We start from the raw sequence: 19,179 nt of genomic DNA on the forward strand, positions 1-19,179 counted from the left end.
GATGGTTTAAGAAGGAGCAGAGGGTACTGTGGGAATTGCAATCTTTATGGTTACAAACTTTGGATGCGGTGGCAAACTTATCACTCTTTTTCCCATATTTACTGTGAAGCAAATGACATTGCTGATATTTTGGTTAAAAAGGGTGTTTCTCTTTCTTCCCTTGCTGTTTCTAACGATGTAATTTCCTTTTATGAATCTTGGTCAAAAAAAAAAAAACAATATACCGTACTTCAATGCACTATAGATTTCACATTTGATAGTTATAAGTGATTGTTTTTTGTATCAAAGACAACTAGTCAGATACTATAAAATTTATTCTATTTGTGAATATTGCATTTTGTAAACATAACCATTTTTTTTTTTTTTTATGAAAAAGGAAGGGGATGGTATTTTATTAATAAGCAATGAGAAAACCAGCCCTTACCCATAAATAGCAGAGCCACCCAAAAGTTTCCTTTTCTACTCATGAGTGCAGGTAAGAGAAGCAGGTTTTCGTGAATAAATGGTCCATCCAAACTGGCACTAAAGGTTCTTCGTGATTCAAAAAATAGTGAAGGGCCACCTATGAAACAAAATGTATCTAGAGATGAGCATTTAAGGGTAAGCAAAGACAACATACACTGCTCATCAAGTATATAAATTAACATCAATACTTTGATTTTATTGTTCTTAGATAAGCATCATCGTTATCATCATCATCATCACCGTCAAAGCAGTTTCCCAATTAATTGAAGTGCTCTTTGATGAGCATGAGTGAGAAATTATGCAAGAGAAAAGTATGAAAGCAAGCATGAGCACCTAAGATGAATGCGAAGGGCATCCATAAACTGAGTTCTTCAATTGAGAGACAATGATTGCCGGTATATGTCATCCACTAGAAAAGAGTAGCCGAGTCGTCTGGCTCCACACACATGCCATCTGAGTTACTAGAACATGGATATGTGTGTCAGCTTCTGAGGTGGATAAGATTTTCAGAAATGCAAAACCCTACAATCCAGTTTTTAAATGATACATTCTATATATTTTAAATAGAGAACTGTTTCCAGTATTTTTGGCAAAAAATCAAGAAAAAAGGCTAAAGGGTGTCTAAATGTCTAAAATGTTAAACACAAGTATCATCTTTTTAGTGTGTGGACACATGCATCCATCTCACACTTGCATGTAACATGGTTTGAGAAGAGATGTCAAGGATTCAAGAGAACTTGAAAACCAGCCCTACTCATCCCAAGAGAGTGATGAAAAATGATTAAAGGAGGCATTTCAACTCATTAGTTTCAATTTAGCATTACCAAATCATTAACCTGGGTTAGTTTTGATTCAAGCAACTGGTATGGTTAAGAATTTGGAAATCAAGGTTAATTATGCAAAGGTAAATGGTGAGGTTTGCATGTATTTGCAACCTTAAACAGTCAAAATAAGGCGCACCTCCAAAGTTTATCATAAGACCTAATTTTGGTATCAAAAATTTTTAGGATGGCCTAAGAATCTGTTTTCAGCTCCAAAAATGGTTCAAATCAAGTAGATCTACAAACGTAGGAAAATCTTGAAAATGAACGCTCCAAATAATGTGTTACAAGATGTACTATTTTAAAGACTTGAAATCTTTTTTTTTCCATATCCATACATCTCGATTTCAAGATGATCAATCAGATGGGTTTTCAACACCAAAATAGCTTTTTTCAATGGATTTCTAAGGTGGACCTTAATTCTACAATTTAAGGTATCATCCTTATATACATTTTCCAATAGTAAATGATAAGGTCCAATCATTTTTCGCATTAATTACGTGGTTAATTGCAACAGAATGCAGTAATTGCACAAATGACAAGGTTCCAATGTGGGTCAATTATGTTAAAAAATGACCTAATAAAATGGCGACTTACCATCCACCAAATACCTAGGTTGGATAGCCCTGGGGCTATTTACAACTAGCTAATTCACAAGGAAAAAGTTTATTTAAGGATGCTAACTTATAATGTAGTGTAAATAGCTAATTCACAAGGAAAAAGTTTATTTAAGGATGCTAACTTTTAATGTAGAACTACGGATGCTTTTCAAAAATCCATTGGAAAAAGTAGTTTTAATGTTGAAAAATCCTTTGATTGATTATCTCGACATCGAGGTGTACGACTATAAAACTAATAGATTTTAAGTCTCAAAAATAGTACATTTTACAACATACGTCCATTTTCAAGATTTTATAATTCTACTTGATTTTAACCATTTTTTAAATTTAAAATTTTATAATTAGATATAAAAATAAATTTTGAGATAATCCTAAAAACATTTTAAAGCAAAATTATATATCATGATAAAATTTGAAGGTGCACCTTACCTCTACACCTACGGATGCATCCGTATGAAAACTGCACCCAATTCATAATTATTAGGCAATGTACTGGCAGTGCATCAAAATTGATGTCATCCATTCTCTATTAATCTCCAGTAGATAGAGATCACTATTTTTCAAGCTCTAAATCCTTATCCTCAAATCCCACACTTATAAATCAAGGCTTTTAGAAATGATAAAGATAACCCTTTCCTTCTTGTGAAATGTCAAATTTTCGAGAAAACTTGGTGCTTGAAAACATATTTTATTCTCTTGTATATATTGATGTGCTTGAAAACATATTTTATTATCTTGTATATATAGATATACGTGATTTAAAAAATGGATCAATGACATGGATTGGGCATCGCAAAAACCGATCCAGATTGCCGTTCTACTATGCATAGTGCAGAAAAAGTGAAGCACCAGAAAACAATCCGCATCAATGAATCGGCATTTTTACCGTAGCAAAATGTCTTTTTACTATAGAAAATCGTCGATTCTCTTCTAGACTTAAGCGATTTCCTATTTTTTGACAAAATCGGCCCAGGGGACTGATTCCTAGATTGGACTGGGCGATTCTCTGTCGACCCATCGTTTTCTAAAATACTGATTGATATTATAACAAATCATAATGCTCTAGCATCAAAAGAAACACCAAGACCAGGTATATAGAACATTTAAAGGTTTCTCTCATGCAATCAGATCCTAGATAATCAAAATCTCATTTTCAATATCAGAAAATGCATATTTGCACGTAACAATAAATGGTACTACTTCAAAACAATATTATTTGAACATGGAGAGCGTACTCCTGCAAGCTAACCACACATGAAATTGTAGGATCTACTTTAGAATAAACTTAATGAGTATTTCCAATAAAATAAAATTGGATTTGAGATCATGGACACTTAGATTTGACCAGCCAAAATTTTGGTCATTCTCTATTCAATCTTAGGAGTTTATTTTTTGTAGGCACATTATACAGCATATGATTTTATCTTTTCTTTTCCCTTTTTTTTTTTTTTTTTTTTTTTTTTTTTTTTTTTTTTTTTTTTTTTTTTTTTTTTTTTTTTGGAGGTCGGTCCCTTAGTGTTGGAAGTTACATTCCAAAAGTTCGGGGTCCTAGAAATATGTGATATGAGGGGCATATAATATTATGGCTAGTATTTTTGTCATTTCTGTTCATTAATGCAAGGAATATACCACCTCAAAATTTGAACCAAGTCTCAGCCGAAGGTCTCACATGATCAAGAGGTCCCTCGTCTCTGCCGAAGGTCTCACATGATCAAGAGGTCCCTCGTCTCTTGAGAAGCTCCAATATGTTAGAATTTAATAGTCTCTTTGACGTGGAAATAAGAATCTCAAAAAGTAGAATCCTACAAAAAAAAAATTTATTCAGCTACAAACAAAATAGGCGAGAATATGAACCATGATACGAGAAATAAAATATAAAACACACCACAAAAACACAGATTTATGTGGTTCACCCCAAAAGGGTTACATCCACGGGCATAGCAAATCGAAATCCACTTATTAATGAAAGTTACATCACTAATTTTGGGACAGATTTACCTCTTTAATTATCAACAAAACCCCATCGAGTAACCCTTTTAGACTCACTCTCCTGATCGGCGTCGCCCACCAATCTCATGTCTCTATTCCACAGTCAAACCAATGTCTTGGAAAATACACATCTCTATTTCATAGCTAAAACCACCGTCGCTAAAACCACTATCGAGGAAGACGACTTTGAGAGCAACCGAGATTTTTTCTTAAAAAAACCACCCAAAACCTTCATGAGAACCATCTCTCTACGATAAACCAACATCTAAATCTACGTGAGTTACCATCGTAACATCTTATCTCCATAGACCTTGCCTCTTGTTTCCCATGCACTGGAGGCCCATACCTCTTTAGAGGAAGTCACATTTTCCATATGGGGACCTAAATAGGACACACATGTTTTTTCATCTATTATTTTATATGTATAAAATTAAGAATCCCCTCTAATAGGAAATTTTTTATAGATGTTGCATATATCTCAAAAACAAGATATATAACCAAAAATCCTAATATTTTTGAATTTCTATTTCCATTAGGAAACTTATCGATATCAATTTTGATATCAATCACAATCCCACATAATATGATACTACCTTACTTTTGGTGATTTGGCATATCACTATAGCCAACTATCTCTACCTTGGTAGTAAAATCATATGCTCACCATGCCAACATCCAATGGATAGCTTTATGAATTCTTTGTCATCATTCTTGTTGACAAGATTTTTCTTGCCATCATATTTTTCCACCTCAAATAAAACACCTCACATACTTTGCCATGTACTTTTATTTTACAGAATGCACAAACATTAGCCTTGTATCGAATCATGCGCTCTGATACCACTTGTTAGAATTTAATAGCCATCTTAGATGCAGAAACAAGAATCTCAAAAAATTGAATACTACCAAGAACGTGCACTAATCAAGCTACAAACAAAATAGGCGAGAGTACAAATCATAATACAATAAATAAAGTATAAAACACAAAGAACACAAAGATTTAGATAACAACAAATACTTTCTCTCACTAAAAGAGAAACCACCCAAAATCTCCATGTGAATCACTTCTCAACAAAAAAACCAGCCTCTCAATTTACAAGAAAACCATTACAATATTTATCTCTATAAGACGCTCTTTTCTATCTAAAGGGAGGAACTGCCTCTCATGCATTGGAGGCCCCCCCTCTCTCTCTCGGAAGCGACATTTCCCATATGATTTCCCAAATAAGGCGTACATATTCTTTCCTCTTTTATATATATATATAAGATTATGAATCCCCACTAAATCGGAAACGTTTTTTTTTAGAAATGTTAACTTCCCACCAGATAAAAAATTTCCCGCAAATGTTTCATATATCTAAAAAACCATGAGATTTAACCAATGGTCTTAATTTTTTTGGATTTCTATTTTCTTTAAGAAACTAATCAATATCAATTTTAATATCAATCACAATCCTACTTAATATGAGATTTCCTTATTTTGAGTGATTTTGGATATCACCATATTCAACACAATATAAATCAAAATGGAACTCATAACAAATAAATATGAAACAGACTAAGCTCCCATTTCTCCACAGCTGCATGTAGCATCATCCATTTCGAACAAGAAGGAAAGATGAAAAACTCATCAGAAAAGAAGGAAAGATGAAAAACTCATCAGAAAAGGGTTGGTGAGCTCAGAGAGAGAGGATTCCAAGTAACCAAATCTGATGGTCAGTAGTGCTGCGAAGGGACTTGAACCGACCTACCACCTTTTCTAAGAGTCAGTTAATTTGGTCGATATGGTGATTAATGCGGTTGTCAAACATAACTGAAACCTGGAGCTGCTCATCATCTTCTAGCACATTAAGCTCCTACCCAAGAGAAAGCCATTAATGTTCCAACTGTTTTTTATTAGGGCCTTAAACTCCCGAATAAATGTGGTAGCTTATACTAGGTAAGCAACCAACGTAAAACTTTCCCAAAATCTTTTACTGAAATATATGGCAAACTAGTATTCATGTACCCCACCCAATTAGTTGGAAACAAACTCGATGATGACGCGTATTTAACAGTTTTTAACTAGCAACAACAAAGAATAGACACAGCCTACATACAAACCAAATAGTCTTTATAAATTTTTGTTTGTACCAACTATATAGTCCAGGAGATAAACCACATGAGTTTTCAAGAGAGGAAATGAGGATGAGAAACACTAGTGTCGTCAGTGTTAACCCAACACTTTCATTTCATATACATGTCAATGCACAACACCAGTAAGAGGTTCAAACATGATGCAAACAAAGTCACTTAACATTGATACAGTTCCTATTTTGTCGTAGTTTTTTCATTCTTTTCTCCCACTTAAAAGATAAATAAGTAAATTTTTTCTTTCTATTTGGCCATAGTAATTTTTCTTTCTATTTGGCCACAGTACTTGCAATGCTAAGCGTGTGCCCTGATGTTGACAAACATCCTAGGCTTGATTCAAGAACGCATATTTTTGTTTTCTGACGGGTCTCCTAGAGTTGAGAGAGCAGGCGACATGACACCCCTCCCTTACTCTGTTGGATCACTAAAGCTCCTAGGAAGTATCTACCGTATAGCCGCCAAGGTTTCAAAAAACACTAGGCAGCCCGGCCAGCACCTAGGCGGATGCCATGTAGTAAAACAATTTTAAATACATACATATATGTGCTGTCCAAACACACATATATGCATATATTTGTGTCAATTTTGTTATTATGTAATATACTTTTTAATATACAAACATATGATATATCACATTGAGAATACTCTTGTTCAAAATTTCAAATTTCAAATCATACCAAATTTAAAAGTTTAATAGGCTATGTATTAGTAATAGTCTCCAACTTTCCATATTCCATAATAAAATAAAAGCTTAGGAAACATCTTCAAACTACAAAAACTACTTTTACTTCTCAAAAATAGGTAGAGCTTCAAAATTTCAAAATTCAAACCATACAAAATTTAAAAGTCTAATAGACCATGTATCAGTAATAGTCTCTGACTATCCATATTCCATAATAAAATAAAAGTTTAGGAAACATCTTCAAACCACAAAAACTACTTTTACTTCTAAAAAATAGGTAGAGCTTCAAAATTTCAAAATTCAAACCATACAAAATTTAAAAAGCACAGTTGGCATGCATGCGTAGGTGTGGAGGTAAGGTACACTTTCAAATTTTATCATGGTATATAATTTTGATTTAAAATGTTCTTAGGATTATCTCAAAATCTATTTTTATATCTAATTATAAAATTTTAAATTTAAACAATAGTTAAAATCAAGTAGATCTATAAACATATGAAAATCTTGAAAATGGACGGTGTAAATAATATGTTGTAAAATGCACTATATCTTATACTTAAAATCTTTTTATTTGTCATGGCCATACATCTCGATTTCAAGATGATCAATCAAAGAGTTTTTCAACATTAAAACTACATTTTCCGATGGATTTTTGAGGTGCATCTGTAGTTGTACATTATAAGGTTGCATCCTTATATAAACTTTTTCCAAATTTAAAAGTCTAATAGACTATGTATCAGTAATAGTCTCTAATAGTCTCTAACTATCCATACTCCATAATAAAAGAAAAGTTTAAGAAACTTCTTCAAACCACAAAAAAAATACTTCTAAATCTAGAGATTGAAGGTTTATGGAAGTATTTTTTTAACTTTGGGGTCGAAAAATAACCCTCACAACCTATTCAATCCTTTTTGGGATCAATATTAACACCTTTGTCCTTTTGGGTATCTTTAAAAAAAATAAAAAATAAAAAAAGAAGCCAACGTCCCAGGGCACCCACCTTGGCAGCCCATAAAGGGCACCCTGGTCTAGGCGTGCGGTCAGAGATGTCTTGGGCGCTGGGCGCCCGCCTCGACAGCCCATAATGGGCACCTAGTTTTAGGCGTGCAGTCAGAAATGTCTTGGGCACCCGACTCGGCCACACATAATAGGGCACCCAGGTCTAGGCATGCAGTCAGAGGTGTCTTGCGTGCCTAAACACCGGCGGACCATTTTTTGAAACCTTGATAGCCGCTGGTGTATGTTATCTTATACACCAATGGAACATTCACCACCCGATCTAATGCTGGACGACTGAGAACTGGAGATTAACCATAGTTGTAGAGGACCTAGATTCACCTATGCAAATTCCAGTGTACAGTCTATATTCCCTGAAGCCTATTTCCCTTCTAAAGATTTCAGGCAATGTCGCTCTGACACTTGCAGCCTATTTCCCTTAAAAATTTCAGGCAATGATGCTCGGACACTTACATGGCTCATGCTCAATCATATATCAAGTACGGCATTTACTCATGCATAAAAAATAAGTGTAATTCTATAAATCTTCATAAAGCATTTTCATAATTTTGAGCAAGTGAATACACACAACATACATAATATCTTCATTTTGACCATGGGGAGGGTGTTCTCTCAATGTAAAGGTACCAGAGCAGGTAAATTCAGAACAAAAGATAAATGGACAAAAAATATCTAATGTATCACCAGATTAGATGCAGAACTAGAACTTCAAAACTGTCAAACATTACCTTTAAAGGCCTTAATATGAAGGGGATTCAGATCCTTGTGCACAGTTCGAGTACTCCCATTGCCTATCTACGATGGTTTCTTCTCTCATACTAGAAACCATCAGTAGAGCCATGGGTAACAAAAAAGCAACAAAAGGAAGTTCCACGAGTAGTTAGCAAAAACGAGAACAAAGGAAGCTCGACATGTGGTAACAATAATTCCAATAAATCTAACTGTGACATCCTCACCGTTCAAGTGACAAAAACGAGTCAGAACAACAATGGTATGGAGGAGATGGGTGAGAATTCAGCCCTTGATTCCAGTTTCAAAACCCAGCGAAAGTATCTTTGGAAACGATCAAACCAGTGCAGACTATTACTCCAATTCTCCATTATAGTGTGCTGTTTCTCTCTCTCTTTACTCCAGCATCAACTAAAGTGAAAGGGTAGAGGCATAGGTGACCTATTAAAAGATGAACTCTCTTGAAATGAATATGCGAAGGCAATTGGGATGGGCGGGCAGGCTCGGGCCTCACTAGAGTAGATAACACTATTACAATTGAGAAAAAAGCCAGTAATTATTAACTAACACAATTGTTGTGGTGCGCATGAGAAAAGGTCAGTAACCAGATTAAGTTGAAGAAAAAACCTACATCTTTGCCCAAGGCTCTTGGTTCGCAACCTATTCCAGACACTTTGAGAGAAAGCTTCTACTTTCACAGTTATTCCCTGAGCTCAGCTGCTAGAGGAATTTTCAGAGACAAACAGAACTACCCTATCTTCCTTCTCGAAATCAATTGGTCATGTGGATTCCCCGACGGCGAAGGCCCTCACCCTCGATGAGGGGCGTGAATGTTTCAATTCATATTGGAGCCCCATTTTGGTAATAGAGGGGTATTCCAAAAATGTCATCTCATGGGCTTCAAGAGTCTCATCATGCCCATGGAGACTTGATACATTTTGGACGAGATTTTCGAACTTTGCACACCTATGCACATCTTCTGGAGACATACGTGGCGCGAGGCAATAACGAAGCCGATAGCCTCACTAAGAATGGAGCAATTGCAGAAACCATGCCCGGGACCTCTTTGGCACCTCTTTGAGCATTGGCCCCCCGAGGATTTCCATTCCATTCTGGTTTTTTCTGTGGGTGGCACCACATTTTCTTGATGTGTAGAACTTTTTGACATAGCTCTTTTACTTTTGTACAGAGCACAAGCACCCATATACCGTTTATATCACTTCTTGAGCTTCATACAACTGTGAACATATCTTCGAAAACTCTGGAAGCAAGCTTTGAAATATTTCACAGCCCTTCAAGAAAGGCGAAAATTAGAACTTGAAGAGCAGCTCAGGGAACACTCTTTAAAGAGATTAACAGATTTTTGAAGAGATCAACAATCCCAAAAGTAGGTTTCATACAACTTATAATGGTGCTTATATAAGGACAATAACAACCCTTCCGGAAAGGAAAACATCACATACATTGGTAACTACCACTCTGGTGAACAGAGATCTGTGTTGGGAATTCAAGACAAAGTCAAATTTTGTAAGCCCACTTCATTTAGTTTCTAACCACAGTTCCACTAGGGGTTAACCTTGCATACGCATGCATCGGTCTATGCAGCACATGGGAATCCACAGAATGCCTAGTTGAAGTGTGATCGGCGGGGTAACATACAGGACAAGGGGATGTGCTCTGAGAGGCTGCATGCTTAGCAATAGTTAGAAAAAAGGCTAATCTAGGTAAAAATTGGTATCTTAGATTTTCAGACAGGCCACTGCTCAACTAAATTTAACTGCTTTTGTAAAATGATGTAGAAAATTTCTCGGATTCTAGAAAATTGAACCTACTGATGACTCAAAAGTATCAAAACAGAGACTATGCATGAGATTCGACAACTATACACTAAATACTGCAACAATCAACTCGTATTTGGTCTCCCCTTCCTTGACCAACACACCTGCTCCTCGATTGATCTCTCGATTGACATGTTTGATAGATGTATGTTGTGAAGTAAACCTATCGGATATTTCTTTAAACACATCATGTAAAAACCATGGGTACTTCTCAACTCCTCCTTCCCACCTGATAACATGGCTGGAATTTCCCTCGATAATACGAACTCCATGAAGGATTCAAGTTCTCATCTTTTTTTTATAATGTTAACTCAGGACCTGGTAGAAATGATACCCCAGATGTCATGTCGTGGCACCCCACCACCCTAATCACTTATGCCTTCGGGCGCTCCTATTTTCAATATTCTTCCCTGGCCTTCATAACTCCTCCAACACCAGCAAGGTTTCTGCTGTTCTTGCTACTTCTGTCAAAACATAGCTTTATTGTTCCCACTAAAGGCAGAGAGTCCACTTTATTGCCCCACTGATTCTGGTAGCTTCAAATACATAGTTTAGTGCAATTGGTGCCCAAAATCTTTCAGAGAATAGCCTTTGAGCTCTTTTCTAATTCTCATCCAGGATATAACCAGAACTCTTGAGGTTTCCTAGGCCTTTGCCTACTCTTGTAAATGGTTTTGAAGCATCTATAAACACATTATCCATAGCACTGCAAGGATGGTCTGCCGCCATAATATTAATCCTCTTCCTGGTGATGGGGTATACCACTGTGTAAAGAGTTCAGTAATTGACTAAAGATTCTACCTTTGCAAAACCAAATTCCTTCAATACAGCCTACATCCCAGTAATGCAGGTGCAATGTAGATACAGATGGCTAACTATTTCTCTATCTTCTTGCACATCAAACATAAGGTATGTTCAGTCCTCTTTTTATCAAATGGTCACCAACACCTTATCGAGGATCACGAGCCAGGCAATGCAAAGGCTTGGTTGTTGACAGGCCCAGGCATACTCGAGACTAAAATATTACAACATTACTCTCCTCTGAAAACCAGTTTAAGGCTCAATACATTGATACGACCGAAAGCTCTCCCTTGGGATCTGGGAACCATATGAGCTAATCTACTCTGTCCAGCAGGAAAAGAGAACCCTCGTAAGCCGTAACTCTGCCAACAAGTTCTTGAATGCTTCTATTTCAATTTTCTCCTAAAGCTCCCTGAGGCAGGGGTACCAAGCTGTTTGCAGCCCCCTACCCATCCATAAGACAAGCCCCTAGTATATCTATATTCTGGGTCAATAGAAGAAGCTTGGGTTAGCACATACTCCCAAATTTTGTTTTCATCCCATTTCCAATCTGAAGTCTGGATTTGCTACTGAAGGTCAAATCCCTCTCCACCCTACTGATAGTCTAGTACCTTGCTGGCATGATTTCACAAAGCATACCGCGTTATCTGTTCCTTATTTGTCATTGATAACCTCCTTCCACAGGTGGGAGGTTTGAGTGCCACATATCCATCACCCTTTGGCTAGCAGGGCCTCATTCATTTCTTTGATCCTTCTGATTCCTAGACCCCCCTAGCCTTCTCAGTTTGCACACAGTTCCACTTTGCCAAAATAAAACTTTGTTTTTAGTAGAATTCCGCCAAAAAAAACCCTTCATAAGCTTTCAATTGTTTTGCAACTGAAGAAGTGACTGCAAACAGGGAGATGTAATAAATAGATAAATTAGGGAGGGTAGACCTTATGAGGGTAAATGTGCCATCCCATACACAATTTTTTTTTTGGCAGCTTTCTGTGCACCCTACATGTTATGCTAGGCCTTTTAACTCTTCTTCAGAGACTAACATACCCATCAGCTTTGTCTTAGGCATGTTCACTCTGATGCACTGATCCCAAAGGCTACTTCAAAGCATCTCAAAATTAGATAAAAGTTATTTATTTGCTCTGTGCTACATTCGCAGAAAATCAGTATGTCATCTGCATATTGCAGATGAAACGCTCTTGGAACCTGGGACAAGTACAAACCTGTTCATCAGTCCACCATCATAGACTCCACTCAGCATCAAGCTAAAGCACTCAACCACTATTGCAAACAGAAAGGGGGCAAAGGGGCCTCCTTGTCCTAATCCTATTAAACTTGAAAAATATCCTTTCAGGAATGCATTTATAAGACAAACATCCTATTATCCAACCTCTCCATAATCTCCAAATCTCATCAATCGCATTGCCTCTCAAGAGAAGACCAATCGACTTGTCATAAGCATTTTCTAGATCAATTTGCACACAATGCTTGGCAATTTGTCTCTATCTTGAACGGACACACTCTAAGTGCTAACCTGTCTATAATACATCTTTCACAAATGCAGGCTGTGGCAATGAGATAACCTCTGGTATACAGACTCTTAAGGCTAGTTGCTAAGACTTGGCCTAGCATACACTCCCAAGTAAACTGATTGATCAAATATAATTTTTGTGTTCTACCTCTTCATTTTTGGGTATTATGGCTATAAATGTTGCATTCATTGCATTGTTCATTGTACCTCTTTGATGAGGTTCTTGATACCCTGAAATTCATGGAAGAAAGCAATTGGTTACCCATCAGGCCCAGGAGCTGGACCTCTACTTAAACTGAATACCTCTGTCCTGACCTCTTCTTAAAATGGTCTTTCAAGCCAATCATGATTTTCTTGAGATATTGTGTTGAATGGGATATCAATCATAAACAAACGAGGTCTTGCCTCAATGGTGAAGCAATTTTGAAAATACCATACGATCATGTAGCACCCCATTTTAAAACCGGCAAATTCTGTGGTATTCTTGAACCCTTAAGACCACACTATTCCATAAAATCCCTGAGACCACCATAGTCCATAGGTCCCTATCCCATAGTCCAAAATCCTATAGAACCCCTATTTTTGTTAGAAACCCAACTAAAAATAGTAAACACTTCGTTCCGACCCAAATTTTGGCAGGAGACAAATCAAGACCCCATAAATCACCCCGAAATAAAAAACTTCTGATTCCAGACAGATTTTGTGTGGGTGGCACCACCCAAACTGGCCCCTTTGACCTGAAAACCGACCCTTTGACTTTTTGGACGCTTCCCAACCAACCCTGACCAGATTCGATGAATATGGGCTGGGCGGCACCACTAGTGCCGCCCAAATATTTTGACCCCAAAATGGGAATTTGAAGCTCTCAAATCTTTTGTAATTGGTAGTTACATCTTTCAATGGATTTTCAGCTGTTAAAAACACATTTCCAAATCATTCTAAGGTTGAACCATCTAAAGCTGAGTGCCCAGAAAAAAAAAAACCTGAGACTTTGCGGCCTGAGAGAAAACAGTGAGAGTAGAAACCCTAGATCTAGGTAAAACCCAGTGTTTCAAAACGCGCTAGGCGGGACCTAAGTGGTCGAGTGGTTCCAAGCCGCCCAACGCCTAGGCGAGCGCCCAGAACCTGGGCGGCCAAGTAAAAAAATATTTGTTTTTGAGTTTTCTCTCTCTAAAATAGCCTCTAATACGTTTTAGGTTTCAAATAAACCTAAAACCCACAATTTTTCCCTTTTAGTATTAAAAAATGACCCAAAAATACCCTCACAGAGCTTCATTTCAACCCCTAGGTGGGGTGGAAGCCCTGGGCGCTCGCCTAGGCAGGTTCAGGCAGGCGCACAGGGATATCCACTTAGGCGGCCGCCCAAGCGCTGGGCGGTCCACTTTTTGAAACAGTGGCAAAACCCCTAGCAAATCTTAGCCATTAAACCTGCAACCTTGAGATTAAGAAAAACCATTCAACCAAGCTAAGGCTTGGTCAGCATTGAAGAGAGACACGGAGGATCCACAGCTGAAATTACAGTCGCGGTCCTGATACAGGCGAGGCCTCGGGCTCAACCAGGTATTCTTTTATCATCTTTCCTTGACATCGTGAGAGTGATTTTCCATTGAAGATCGCTCAGATTTGAACCACAAACTCGTTATTTAAGAGTGAAAGAGCGTGGGGATCAATCGAATTCTAAACTAAGGTCAGATCTGTTCAAAGGCAAACAGATCTGCTCTTAGATCAATGGCAGAGCCAATTTTGATCCAAATTGCACAAAATACTAATTGAAATGCGAATGAAATCCTAGATCTAACAAAAATAATAAAGGAAAAGAGGATAAAAAAATACCTAGTCGAGCCAGTTGGCCCGGTAAACCAGAGGCTTCGAGGCCTCGCCCGTATCAGGACCGCAGCTGTAATTTCCGTCGTGGATCCTCCGTGTCTCTCTTCAATGTTGACCAAGCCTTGGCTTGGTTGAATGGTTTTTCTTAATCTCAAGGTTGCAGATTTAATGGCTAAAGTTTGCTAGGGGTTTTGCCTAGTTTTAGGGTTTCTACTCTCGTTGTTCTTCTCTCAAGTCTCAAAGTCTCAGGGTTTTTTTTTGGGGCACTCAGCTTAAGATGGTCCACCCCTAGAATGATCCCGAAATGCGTTTTTAAAAGTTGAAAATCAACTGAAACACGTAACTACTAAATTCAAAAGATTTGACAGCTTCAAATTTCCGTTTTGGGGTCAAAATATTTGGGTATCACCACTAGTGCCGCCCAGCCCAGATTCATTGAATCTGGTTAGGGTTGGTTGGGAAGGGTCCAGAACGTCAAAGGGTCGGTTTCCAAGTCAAAGGGGCCAATCTGGGTTCGGCGGCACAAGTGCTTCCGCCCACACAAAATCTGTCCGGAATCAAAAGTTTTTTATCCTGGGGTGATCTATGGGGCCTTGATTTGTCTCCTGCCAAAATTTGGGTTGAAAAGAAGTGTTCTACTATGTTTTGTTGATTTTGTACCAAAAATAGGAGTTATACATGATCTTGGACTATGGGACAAGGACCTATGGACGATGGCAGTCTATGATTCAAGGATTCTATTGAATAGTGTGGTCCTAAGGGTTCAAGAATACCACAGAATTTGCCAATTTTAAAATGGCATGTCTACAATCATAGCTTTAGATTGCTCTTTGTCATTAAGATGATTTTCAAAGACATTGATGCTTTGAACAAAGTTTTGCTTTGTTTTCAGCAATTAGCCGTGATATGGATGAACTTAGTGCAGCGATCATCATCCTTCAGCCATTATTGAACTTTGGTGCAAAAGGATCTCCATTCTAAGACAATATTGTACCAACACTTTAGCCTCCCGTCTATGTTTATGATCCTCCGAGGTCAGCACCCTTTTCTTCTTCTATTCTATCAAACTGAACTAATCTTCTAGTAAGGTGATTATCTTGGCTTGGAAATTTGGATATTCCCAAAGCACTCTCTATTCCAAAAGTTCAGTCTCTACTTCAACAATTCTACAACCCTGCCCACCCCTCAACCTTACCCAACGGGAAATACACATTCAAAACACCAGCAATCTTTTCCAAACAGTTCCATGTCTTCATAAAACAGTCACCCTGACCCTAATAACCACCTTATCCTGCAGAAACCAACTAATGTGTCTCAGGGCTCAGGTTTCTCATGTAAAACACCTGATTCCTAAACCAAGACACTGACTGATGCAGGAACCATTCCCACCTCAAATAATGCATTGTCATCAGGTCCAACTCCGATATATGTAGGTAAGTGTAGGGTCCCTACGATTCATCCGGAGGGCTCACATTTTTAGCATGAACACTCGAATAGGAAGGTAGTTTCTGCAAGCCCATATTATATATTTGACCAACAAAAAAACAGTAATTATGAAATCCACCATGCAATTTTTCAATTGCTTGCGAGACAAAAACTCCCAGTATATGTGTGCATGCCCACATATTTCAGTATATCATTATGTGCAGCCACTTCAAAGTTCAAAGCCATGCGCATGCGCATATGCTATACCTCGCTTAACATAATTATATGCAGCTAGTCCATGGTTTATAAAATATATGTATGTGCATATCTGTGTTATGACATACATGTCAGGCATGTTTTGGTGTGTCTAACATGGTTCTCAACACATAAGACACGCCACAAGATGCAGCTCAAGCACATCTCAGTATGTTATACAAATTTCATATTGACGTGAATCTCTTGATGTGTTCAACTTCAACAAGCATTTCCAAATGTTGGACATGACTCAAATATTTGGAGACCCTGGTCCAGCATTCACGAGCCAATCACTTACACGTGTTCAGAACTCCGGAAACACATGTCCGTACTATTGCACACATTTGTCTCTAATATGGATATGCATGTTTATATTTGTTTAAGTTATTATATAATGAATAACTCACAAAATTTTATAAATAGATGTGCAAGTGTTCGGCCAATACTTTATGAGCAGCAGCATATGACACAGCATATCCATATGTGATGCAGGTCACGCATCCATCTCCTTGTAACATAGATGCATATGTATGTTAACACAATTCTTCAGCAAATGATTATTGCCGCCACTTCAAGACAAATAGAGTGTCTAGATCATTCTCACTATTTTTTCCTTGGGAGTAAAAAATCCCTCCTCTTTTAATCTATTGATTTGTTTATTTATTTATTTATATATATATATATATATATATATATATATATATATATATATATATATACATATATATGATCAGTGAGTCCCATCTTCCAACAAGGATCTTCCAATTTAACATGAAAATAGTGTAAAACAAAAGGTTTGCATTGCGCGCACACATAAAAAAAGATAAATTAACAGACGCAACCAAGTACATCAATTCATTTTGTATGGACATAATCAGAATATTTTTTTAAGAGAAAATTATGTGTATATCCCTCTAATTCACGATATTTAGTTTTTACCAAAAAAAAATTCTGTATTAACTTCATACCCTTTTTTTCACAGATCTTTTAAAATGACCAATTTGCCCATATTTCGGATTTCCAACATCCGTAAAATTTAAAAAGAAATTGGATACTGAAAATCCAAAATTACTTCCGGAATCCATGGGTCCCAAATCGAATGTTGTGCTCTAGGCCCAAAATATTCGCATATTTTCAATATCCGAGACTTTAAAAAGTTTTAGATTGTGAAAATCCAATCCATAGGTCCTAGATCAAATATTGTGCTCTGGGCCCAAAATATTTTTGAATTACAAATACCTGAAAGTTAAAAAAGTAAAAAATAAAATAAAATTGGATAGTAAAGATCCAGAACTTCTTCTGGAATCCATGGGTCCCTTGTGCTCAAGGCCCAGAAAAATTTTCAGATTCTCACAATGCGAGAGTCAAAAATATTTTGGGCCCCTCAGGTCCCATAGCAAAGAGGTTTTCTTTTGGGGATGCCTAAAAATTTTCAAATTTTGAATGAACAAAAAATAGGTTCAAAAAAAAAATAGTTAAGATCCAAAAGTTCTTCTGGAATCCATGGGTCCCAGAGTGACTGTCGTGCTCAAGGCCAGAAACATTTTCAGATTTTCACAATGCGACAGTCCAAAATATTTTGGGCCCCTTGGGTCCCACAGAGAAGAGGTTTTCTTTTGGGAATGCCTCAAAATTTTCAAACTTTGAATGACCAAAAAATTGGTAGTTTCAGAACAAAAAAAAAGAAAACGAAAATGTTGCCTATGTATATAAATTTAAAAGTTTGATGGGAATTTCTTTGATAATGGAAACAATGGAGGATATTCATGTGATTTGCCCTTTTTAAAGATTACTGCCAAATGATATTTATGAGAAGAAAAATTGTGAAATGCCTGACACCAGAACAAGCATTTCCAGTAAAGTACGCAAGAAAAGGAATGTTCTTGGCAACACCGAATAAAAGTACCAAAGCTTCAAGATAAGAGAAAAATACAATCAACATGAGAATTCGATCAATTTTTAAGCAATTGTAGGCTATGAAGTAGACTTAAAAAAAAAAAACTGTTAACTTGGCTATGCAATAAATTGTATGCATGAAATCCGACTTCTCTATTTTTTTTCTTGTTTTTTTTTTTTTGGATAATGATTTTGACTTCGCTTTACAAGTAAAGAATCTACATAACAAGAAAAGTGAAGTAACAAAACTAAATATGTCAGATCTTGACAATAGTAACCACATTTTTTTTTATGCTGTACAATAACAAACAACATATTACCTTAAGCTTCTTTTTGTTTTGGGTTCCAAGTTTCACTGCAATCTGGATTTAATAGCATAGAACTCCTACAATTGAGTTCCCTTTCTTCTGACCATTGGATCCATCTTATCTCCAATAAGGTTCGTGAGTTTCCTTAAAAATCCATATGAATTTTATTTATTGTTAGAAGCACATGCAGCGTACATTCAAAATAAAATGCGTAGAGGACAATAAATGGTTTGGCAAACACTTGAAAATACTTAGCTTGAATCAAGACATAGAAGGACCTTGTCCATGCACTGACATTCAACCAAATCGAACCTCATCTTCCCTAGCTTGAGGTTTGTCTTAAACTAAGGCCTCTGTACAGCTCAGCACAAATTTCGGATCAGTATATGTTCAAGAGAAAAGATGAAAATGTAGTGCATTACAAATATTAAAAAAGCAGCCAGTCAAAACTAAATTGAATCCTGACCTCATTGTTTGAATCTTCAAGGGCCTGATAAACTCTTTTCTTTCTTTCTTCTTATTCTTCTTCTTCTTTTTTTTTTTTCTGGTTGGGTAAGTAATGTCACAGTGAGAGGAACATATACATCAAAATGCACTCATAAAATACAAACCAGTGTTTAAAAACACGGAACCAGGCAGGGGCCAAGATCAAGTCTGTACGTTCAAATTGGCCTAGGTTCAACAGAACTTTACCAGGTCTATTGAAAAATAAAACAAGAAGGGTCCAAAAGTCTAAGACTCGGAGGAATCCAGAGTCATTGACATTGGACTCACCAGGATCCTGACCCAAACCAAACCAGAGTTTTTTTTTTAATGATGCAAAGCTGAGACATGCACCAGAGAG

The 19,179-nt window shown here is 37.0% G+C and overlaps 2 long non-coding RNA genes across 8 annotated transcripts; one reads left to right on the forward strand and one right to left on the reverse strand.

Annotated features, from left to right (window-relative positions):
• Positions 1-424: 424 nt before the first annotated feature.
• Positions 425-18,936, reverse strand: LOC110006547 (uncharacterized). 7 transcript variants are annotated; one of them, XR_016050122.1, is made up of 5 exons: positions 18,802-18,936; positions 18,348-18,688; positions 3,576-3,708; positions 799-918; positions 425-562 (listed from the first exon to the last, which is right to left on the reverse strand). It is a non-coding gene; the product is annotated as an uncharacterized LOC110006547 (long non-coding RNA). The 7 variants fall into 7 exon arrangements; XR_016050118.1 differs by having other exon boundaries at positions 799-926; XR_016050114.1 differs by having other exon boundaries at positions 3,539-3,708.
• On the forward strand, positions 3,368-5,051 carry LOC148783501 (uncharacterized). Its single transcript, XR_016050123.1, has 2 exons — positions 3,368-3,568; positions 3,607-5,051. It is a non-coding gene; the product is annotated as an uncharacterized LOC148783501 (long non-coding RNA).
• Positions 18,937-19,179: the final 243 nt, after the last annotated feature.

This window comes from Amborella trichopoda, chromosome 1, assembly GCF_054954075.1.
Source record: "Amborella trichopoda isolate Santa Cruz 75 chromosome 1, AtrichopodaSantaCruz75HAP2 v2.0, whole genome shotgun sequence".
In the NCBI taxonomy this organism is placed as follows: Eukaryota; Viridiplantae; Streptophyta; class Magnoliopsida; order Amborellales; family Amborellaceae; genus Amborella; species Amborella trichopoda.